General features: G+C 44.3%; 1 pseudogene; it reads left to right on the top strand.

Annotated features, from left to right (window-relative positions):
* Window positions 1–388: 388 nt before the first annotated feature.
* On the top strand, window positions 389–1,505 carry LOC143817739 (piwi-like protein 1 pseudogene; annotated as a pseudogene).
* Window positions 1,506–8,423: the final 6,918 nt, after the last annotated feature.

An 8,423-nucleotide genomic window follows, 5' to 3' on the forward strand; every position in this document is an offset into this window, starting at 1 on the left:
TTTTATTTTTTTTTAAATTGTTTGTCAATATACATGTGATTGTATTAATAAAGATTTGTCATAAGTTTTTCTACCATAAAACTCCTATGTTTCTCCTTCGTTAGTATATTGTAATGGAGTGGTATACAGGTAGCTAGGTGATGGCGCTTGGCTTACTGATTAATATGAGTCTGGGCATTTTTGTATTGAACAATACACACTAGCGCGTGGTTTGTGTACAAAGTAAAAGATGAGCGGATGAGCAAGATCCCGGGCCTGCGGCAGAGCTAGTGTGCAGGAGCAGACCCCACAAAGACAACCTGGACAGGTACAGCAGCCCCAAGAACCCCAGCCAGCAGTCAAATCTCAGCAGCCAGCACATGAGCCTTTGCTCGCCAGAAGAGGGTGCCAGAGAGGTATGCTGGCAGTGGCAGCAGAGGGACCATCGCTCGAGGTTCTGCAGGTGTCAGCTGGACTTGCTGAAGTGTCTATAGGGGAATGGGGAGGCCATAGGCGTGACTTCCATGATATCGGGGTGAACACCTGGCAGACTATCGAACACATCCAAAAATCGAAAGCTGGCACCTCTGGAACCAAGATTGCTCTTGTGACCAACCACATCAAGCTGGTGTCCTGACCACAGTGGGCCCTGTACCAGTGTCATGTTGACTTCAACCCCACCATGGATTCCATGCGTTTGCAGTATGGCCTCCTGTACCAGCATGATGAAACCATCGGGAAGGCACGGGTGTTTGATGGAACCATGTTGTTTTTACCAAAAAGAGTAAGGTCACTGAGGTGTTCAGCCAAGCTCAACATGGAGAGAACATGCGGATAACAATCACCCAGACCAACGAGCTTCCACCCACCTGCTTCCATTTCTATAACATCATTTTCTGAAGACTCCTGAAGATAATGGATATGAAGCAGATAGGAAGCAACTATTACAACCCAAGCGATGCCACCGAAGTCAGAGCCCACTGACTCGCCATCTGCCTGGGGTTTTCCTCCTCCATCCTCCAGTACGAGTCCAGCATTATGTTGAGCATTGATGGCAGCCATAAAGTCCTCAGGAAGGAGACTATGCATGACATCATGAGCAGCCTCTACTCCTCGTGTGGCCCTCAGAGGTTCCAGGATGCCTGCTGCAAGGAGATGATCGGACAGATCGTCCTCACCAAGTATAACACTAAAACCTACCGCATAGATGAGATCACCTGGAACATGACTACAGCTTCCACCTTCAAGAAGGCAGACAGAAGCGAGATCAGCTTTGTGGACTACTATAAGAACCAATACAATGAATAAGTGAAAGACATGATCCAGTCGCTAGTAGGCCCAAGCCGGGAGCCACAGACGGAGCCATCCTACTGGTGCCAGAGTTCTGTAACCTAACAGGTCTTACCGACAGAATGAGAAATGACTTCAACATCATGAAAGACCTGGCCATTCACATCTGCTTACCAACAGAACAGAGGGAGCAGAAAGTTGGGAAGTTCATGAGCTACAGAGGTTGGACAAAATAAAGGAAACAACTAACATTTTGGCATCATTATCTTCGAACATGTTATAAACATGCAAACCGTGACATATGGTAAAATTTTGTAGTTGATTATTTGTGTTATGTGATATGTGTATGTAAATTAACTGTTTGTTTTGCATAACTGTAAGCACATTGATGAGAACCTGATACCAATGGCAGACCTCTCAGATTTTCAAAGCGGCCAAATTGTTGGTGCCAGTATGTCAGGCGCTAGTGTATCAGAAAGTGCCCGAATGCTTGGCATGTCAAGAGGTACTGTTTCCAAAGTAATGACTGCATTTGAAAGAGAAGGAAAATTGTCCACAGCAAAGCACAGGTCCGGCAGAAAGTCAAAGTTGACTGAAAGAGACCGTCGGAAAGCGAATTGTGAGAGAGGATCGCAAGACCACGGCTCTGAAAATCACTGCTGAGCTCTGATCACTGTTCGTCGGGAGCTGCACAAATCTTGATTCCATGGAAGAGCTGCAATTAGAAAACCGCTGCTCTCAATTACAAATGTTTCCAAGCATTTAGAGTGGTGTAGAAACCTCCAGAATTGGTCCCTCGAGCAATGGAAACATGTGATATTCTCAGACGAATCATCATTTACCCTATTTCCGACCTCCGGCTGAGTGTACGTTTGGAGACAGCCGAAAGAAGAATTCCATCCAGACTGCCTTCTCCCAACCATAAAACATGGCGGAGGTTCTGTGATGATCCTGGGTTCTATTTTGTGGAGATCCGCTGGGCCAATGATATCCCTTCATGGAAGAATTAACAGCCGAGATTATTTAGGCATTTTGGGCGACCAAGTGCATCCAATGGTTCAAGCACTGTTCCCGGAGGGGAACGTCATCTTTCAGGATGATAATGCACCAATTCATACAGCTAGAATCATTAAAGCATGGCACGAGGGACATTCTAATGAAGTTGAGCATCTCATCTGGCCCCCACAATCCCCAGACCTCAACATTATTGAGCATTTATGGTCGATTTTAGAGATTCAAGTTAGACGTCGATTTTTGTCACCATCTTCACTCAAAGAACTGGAGGGTGTTTTAACTGCAGAATGGGCTAATATTCCTTTGGAAACAATTCACACCTTGTATGAATCCATACCTCGGAGAATTGAGGCTGTAATCGCCACAAAAGGTGGACCTACACCATATTAAACTAACTTTTGTTTATGTTTCCAGGTGTTTCCACTATTTTGTCCAACCCCTGTACATACACAAGGATGAGAACGTTCAGAAAGAGCTACGTGACTGGGGGCTGAATTTCGATCACAAACTCCTACAGTTCGAAGGGAGAATCGCACCTCTGGAAAAAATCCTGCAAAAAGACAAATCTGCTGAATATAATCCACAGTTTGCTGATTGGTTGCGAGAGCTGAGGGTCTCGTCCTGATCAGCCCCTGAGATATGAATAATTGGCTGCTCTTTTACACCCTGAGAAATTAGGATGTGGCGAACGCTCTTCTGCAGAACATGTTCAAGATCACGCAGCAAATGTGCATCAAGATTAGCAGGGCGGTGTTGGTTGAAGTCGAGGATTTTTGGGTTTTTTTTGGTGAATTTTTGAAAAAAAGAAGAAAAAGTTGAACAAGCCTAGCAGACAGAACTATGCAAATTATGTCTGCGAAGCTACAATTTTTCCACCACAGACACACCAAGCCTCAGCCAGACATAGCAGACTGTATAAAATATTTTTTTGTTTTTTGGTGAATTTAAAAAAAAGAGAAGAGAACAAGGCTAGCACACAGAACTATGCTAGGTATGCCTGAGAAACTACGATTTTTCCAACACAGATACACCAGGCCTCAGCCTGACATAACACTGTATACATTTTTCTTAGGTTTTTGGTGAATTTTTGGAAAAAAAAGTCGAACAAGGCTAGCAGACAGAACTATGAAACTTATGCCTGTGAAGCTACGATTTTTCCACCACAGATACACCAGGCCTTAGTCTGACATAACAGACTGTATAAAATATTTTTGGGGTTTTTCGTGAATTTAAAAAAAAGAGAAGAGAAAAAGGCTAGCACACAGAACTATGCTAGGTATGCCTGAAAAACTATGATTTTTGCCACCACAGATACACCAGGACTCAGCGTGACATAACAGACTGTATAAATAGTTTTTTGATTTTTGATGATTTTTTTTTTTTTAAATAAAAATGAGTTGAACAAGGCTAGCACACAGAACTATGCCACATATGCCTGCAAAACTACAATTTTTCCACCACAGATACACCAGGTCTCAGTCTGACATAACAGACTGTATAAATTTTTTTTAGGTTTTTGGTGAATTTCTGGAAAAAAAAAAAGTCGAACATTGCTAGCAGACAGAACTATGAAACTTATGCCTGTGAAGCTACGATTTTTCCACCAGATACACCAGCCGTCAGCCTGAGATAACAGACTCATCTAAATTTGACCTTGATTTTTTTGGGCACAACTAAATTGTGTCAACAAGTTGGCTATGACACAAAAAAGATTTTTTGGCACACTCACATCTGATGCCTGGGACAAAAAAAAAATGTTAGATTTGCACGCTCTTCCATTACAATAACCTGGCTGTAGTCTGCAGCGCTACCAACCAAATAAATGTTGAAATAATGGGGCTATGGATTGCTTAAGAATAAAAGGAGCAGGTATAAGGTAAAAAAAAAAATGCCACAGAAAACTGCAGCTAGGTATATAGTAAATAAGCAGCAGCAGACAGTAATGGAGCTTTTGAAGGTATGCAGTGAGAGCTATGTACTCACATACAGTTCCTGCAGGCCTTGCACTGATGTGGATATGTGCACATAGACTCTCCTGCCTACCTAGCACTGCAATTTATGTACCCCGAATTAGCCCTAAAAAGGACTTTTGGTTTATCAGGATTTGTGGATTGAAGACTACTAGACCGACACTAACTAATAAAAGTAAGAATCTGACACTATCTCAGCAGCAGCTCTCCCTACACTAGCTGAGTCCGGAGCAGAATGCAGTGAGCAGGGCGGCGCCAGGTCTCTAAGGGTACGTGTCCACGGTCAGGATGGCCGGTGGTATCGCCGGAGTGGCGAAGCCGCTCGGCGCTAAGCCCCGCCCACTTTCTGGGACGCGATAATGCCGGATGTGTTAACTGTACACATCCGGGATCATCGCACTCCTCGCATAGCGCCCTGTGATATTACTTGCGGCGACGCAGCGTCGCCGCAGGTAGCACGGACATGCTGCGATCAGAAAAGATGCGCAGCATGTCCGGAGTCGCAGGGAAGTCGGATGCGTGTTTCCACGCTTAGTGGACACGGGATTTCATAAAATCCCCTCCACTATGCTGGAACATCTGGACGCTGCGTGTTTGACGCTGCAGCTCTGCGCAGCGTCAAACAAGCAGCGTTTACTGACCGTGGACACATACCCTTAGGGTATGTGTCCACGTTCAGGATTGCATCAGGATTTGGTCAGGATTTTCCATCAGTATTTGTAAGCCAAAACCAGGAGTGGAACAATTAGAGGAAAAGTATAATAAAAACATATGCACCACTTCTGCATTTATCACCCACTCCTGGTTTTGGCTTACAAATACTGATGGAAAATCCTGACCAAATCCTGATGCAATCCTGAACGTGGACACATACCCTAAGGGTATGTGTCCACGTTCAGGAAACGCTGAGTTTTTGACGCAGCGTTGAGCAGCATGCATAAAAAATGCAGCGTCCAGATGTTACAGCATAGTGGACGGGATTTCATGAAATCCTGTCTCCACTATGCAGTAAAAGACTCATGCGGCACACCCGAGAAAACTCACATGCGGCGCATCTTTTAAGAATGCAGCATGTCCTTACATTGCAGAAAAAACTCAAGGACAACGCAGGTGACCTGCCAGTGACCTCAGGTGCAGATTTGGTCAGAATATTACCTGCATAAAATCCTGACCAAATCCTGAAGCAATCCTGAACGTGGACACATACCCTTAGGGTATGTTTCCACGTTCAGGAAACGCTGCGTTTTTGACGCTGCGTTTTTCTGCTGCGTCAAAAACGCAGCGTCCAGATGTTACAGCATAGTGGATGGGATTTTATGAAATCCAGACTCCACTATGCGTTTAAAAACGCATGTGTTTTTGCCGCGAAAACGCATGCGTTGTGCGTTTTTTCAAAACGCTGCATGTTGCTACTATGAGCAAAACACGCAGGTACACCACAGGTGACCTGCCAGTGACCTCAGGTGCAGTTTTGGTCAGGATTTTACTTGCATAAAATCCTGACCAAAGACTGATGCAATTTTTTAAAATTGCGTGTATGTATATATATATATATATATTTAATTTTTTTTTTCCTTTTCAGGCATACATTGCATTTTTTTGTAAAAAAGGGGGAGAAGCCAGCGCTGCTTGTGGTCAGAACGCCAAACAAAGTGCACATGCACATATTGATTTCTAACTGAGTTTCAAAAATGAGACATTTAGCAAACAATTGATCAATTCTTTGAGCCACCCCGCCACTTCACGGCATTCTCATAATGGGGCAGTCCTATTCTACGTTTTTTATATTTGGTGTGCCATTACAGCCTCTAAAAAGCAAGACCACATTAAATGCAAGCTGTACCTGAAGCATTTCTGAATCACTCCCATGGCACCAGAGAGGACAGCACAGATAAAGGTTGACTAGGTCTGGACATAGACATTTCAGGTCCAACCTCCACACTGCCTAAGGCCGGTTTCACACGTCAGTGGCTCCGGTATGTGAGGTGTCAGTTTTCTCACGTACCGGAGACCCTGACTCATGTAGACACATTAAAATCAATGTGTCTCTGCACATGTCAGCATGTTTTCACAGATCGTGCATCCGTCTGAAAAACACGGAGACATGTCGGTGTTTGTGGGAGCGCACGGATCACACGGACCTATTAAAGTCAATGGGTCCACGTAAAACACATACCGCACACGGATGCTCTCCGTGTGCTGTCCGTGTGCCATGCAGGAGACAGCGCTACAGTAAGCGCTGTCCCCCCAGCGTGGTGCTGAAGCCACCATTCATTTCTTCTCTCCAGCAGCATTTGCTGGAGTGAAGAAATGAAAAGTCATTGTTTTTTTTGTTGTTTTGCAGTTGAAATAAAGATCTTTGTCACCACCCCCCTCCCACCCCTTGTGCGCCCGCCCACTGGAAATTAAATACTCACCCGGCTCTCTCGCTGCTTCCTCTCAGCGCCGCAGCTTCTCCTGTATGAGCGATCACGTGGTGCCACTTAATACAGTGATGAATATGCGGCTCCACCTCCCATAGGCGTGGAGCCGCATATTCATCACTGTAATGAGCGGTACCACGTGACCGCTCATACAGGAAGAAGCTGCAGCGCTGAGAGGAAGCAGCGAGGGAGCCAGGTGAGTATATTATTTCCAGCGGGCAGGCGCACAGGGGGTGGGAGGGGGGTGGTGACAGGGATCTTTATTTGAAACACACAAAAAAACAATAAAATGATTTTTCATATCTTCTCTCCAGCGAACGCTGCTGGAGAGAAGAAATGAATAGTGGCTTCAGCACCAGATGCAGGGGACAGTGCTTATCTCTTGCGCTGTCTCCTGCACGGTCCGTGTGGTACCCAGTCGGCACACGGGTGGCACACAGCTGCCGCACGTGTGCCACACTGATGTGCCATGTGAGCACACGGACACACGGACATGGATAACTCTGGCACCGATTTTTCCGGTACCGGAATTATCTGGACGTGTGGGACAGGCCTAACCAGCACCACAGATGAAGGGTGAGACAGGCTTGGACACAGGTGCACAATTAAACAAAGCCTAGGGCAGGGCAGGGCTGCTGTATGTGTGTACAGCAGCCTAGGTCAATCATGAAAAAGCCCCAGAAAGAATGGCGTACATAACCCAGCGTGCACGGCAACAGTGGTGGTCAACCACAAACCAATATCAAAGTAAAAAAGGGGGAGAAGCCAGCACTGCTTGTGGTCAGAACGCAAAACATAAAGCGTACATGCACATAATGATTTCTAACTGAGTTTCAAAAATGAGACATTTAGCAAACAATTGATCAATTCTTTGAGCCACCCTGCCACTTTTGTCTGCCAGCCTTGGTCTTTACAGTATTTTGTGGTTAAAAAAAAAAAAAAAGTTTCAATAGGTGGCCTGTTTTTTTTTTTCTTTTTTTTTTAAAACCACAAAATATTGAGTAGACCAAGGCTGCAGACAAAAAAAATGCAATGTATGCCTGCAAAGTGAGGATTTTGATGCCACAGATACACTGGGCGTCTGACGGAGATAACAGACTGTTTCAATATGTGGCCTGTCTGATCTTGATGAGAACGGATGAGAGAATATTCTATGTGTTATGGAAATCTCATTATCAAACATCTCATTCCGAAATAAATTTAGTATCTTATATCAATATGGAACAATTTATTCTGCTCGCAAGTGAGGACCTCTCGATATGTGAATGTCTGGAATATCCATAATAATCATATTTCTAATATTGGTTGTAAAATAATGCATATATGGAATGTGATGTAGTACTATACTGTGTTCAAATAGTTATAACTTATGATGTTACAATAATGCAGTAATTATAATATGTTCTGTATGGATAAGGTTCTTCTGTAACTTAGAGCAATCCTAATTTATTTATTTATATATATATATATATATATATATATATATATATATATATATATATATATATATATATACCCCCTGAGTGAGGTACCTAGGGACTTTGTCATTGTTAGATATGTTCCATGCTTTTATGGGTCCTGGTTGGCTCACTCTGCCATGCATACACACGCTTACATCAACATACTCAGGCTAGATGACTGGAGCGCGCACCGAACATGCGCTGCCTTTCGATGAGGTGGGCGGTAGCTCTATATGGCATCACGTCAGTATGGTTATGGGTCCGGTCACATGACCGGGTCACGTGCC

Source organism: Ranitomeya variabilis, chromosome 3, assembly GCF_051348905.1.
Source record: "Ranitomeya variabilis isolate aRanVar5 chromosome 3, aRanVar5.hap1, whole genome shotgun sequence".
Lineage (NCBI taxonomy): Eukaryota > Metazoa > Chordata > Amphibia > Anura > Dendrobatidae > Ranitomeya > Ranitomeya variabilis.